The 1,408-nt window shown below is 43.3% G+C and overlaps 1 non-coding gene across 1 annotated transcript; it reads left to right on the top strand.

Moving 5' to 3' along the window:
• Positions 1-417: 417 nt before the first annotated feature.
• Positions 418-524, top strand: LOC138568023 (U6 spliceosomal RNA). Its single transcript, XR_011302397.1, has one exon. It is a non-coding gene; the product is annotated as a U6 spliceosomal RNA (small nuclear RNA).
• The last annotated feature ends 884 nt before the right edge of the window (positions 525-1,408 follow it).

Genomic DNA, 1,408 nt, shown 5'->3' with positions numbered 1-1,408 from the left:
GGACAGCCTCTGGTGCTGACGCTTTAAGCCACCTCCTGTTCTTGCCTTGTCCTTGTTACAGCCATGGGCCCACATACACTCAGAGGTACAGAGTTTTTCTCATGTCTGTGGGTCTGTTGTGATGCTCTCAGGCTTGCATCAGCCAGCCATTGTGATGGGGAGGGGGTGTCATTTTGCAAGCACCCTGGAGCATTAATCTTTATATCTTTAAATATAATTGGCATTAAACTAAAACCCTTTAGGACCAGATCAATACAGCAGCAAAGAATGCTTATTCATTGTTGTTTGCCTCTTCATTTCATATCACCCGATATCTAAATGGTGTTTGGACTTTCTGCCCTCTGACATAAGGACATTTGGTATGGCAAACCTTTGACCAGAGGTCCTAATCAATGGTTTGATTGACTCTCCCTTTGCGCTTGCTTCTGCAACACATGTACTAATATTGGAATGATAATGGGAAAATTAAATTGGCCCCTGCTCTAAAGGATGACACGCACATTCGTAAAGCATTCACTATTTTAGGCACATGTCTGGACAGAAACTTTCTTAATTTGCAAGTCTTTATTTTTTAATATATCTTTTTTTATTGAAGATTGACATTTTATGTTCATTCATATTACACGACAACACAATACATTTTGCGCCAAATTCAACACTAATGCCTCAGGAGCCTTTTACTTGTGAGTCCTCTTGACTGAATGAACAGCCCTGTCCCCTTCAGTTTCTTGACTTGTACTTTTAGAAGTGGCACGCTTCTTTTTTTTTTTTTTTTATCCCATTCTACCAAACTCAGTATTATCACTTTCCTCCTTGTTGTGCACTCCAGCGTAAACTGCTTTAAGGTGCTGTTTGCAAACATCGCTCTGAACCACAGCTTTACTTGCTTCAGGGCCTTAATCTTTAATTGGGGCTGAGCAGTGTACTCCGGATTTGGCTGCTTTTAGTTGGTTGATTTCTTTTTTGATTTCTGTAACTTTCAAAAAGTCCCATTGTGAAATACCATTGTGACAATGTGCTGCAGTGCATGAAAACCTAAAATTAATGGTAGGGAGAGGGAGGAGGGGTAGGGGGGAAGAGAGAGGGCGGGAGGGTGGGAAGGAGTGAGTGAGGGAGGGAGAGAGGGAGGAGAGAGAGACAGAGAGAGAGAAAACAAAGAAAATATGGTATTTGGGGGCTATGTATTTGCATGGAAAAGATTTTGGCCTTTTAATCAAGTGGGAAGGGGCTCTGTGGTTGGTATCTCAGCCTGTTGATGCTTTGTTGAGTTGCTTGGAACATGCAAGGAAGGAGACCTGAAGCACTCCCGACCAGGTTGCATGTCTCCAAGTTACTGAAATCCCACAGACCTCCTCCCTGTGCCACAAAGTCCTGGGCACTGAGCTCTGCAGTTGTTGCCCACAGGTCG

This window comes from Ambystoma mexicanum, chromosome 2p, assembly GCF_040938575.1.
Source record: "Ambystoma mexicanum isolate Mex_15411 chromosome 2p, UKY_AmexF1_1, whole genome shotgun sequence".
In the NCBI taxonomy this organism is placed as follows: Eukaryota; Metazoa; Chordata; class Amphibia; order Caudata; family Ambystomatidae; genus Ambystoma; species Ambystoma mexicanum.
This window is presented reverse-complemented; position numbering and strand designations above follow the sequence as displayed.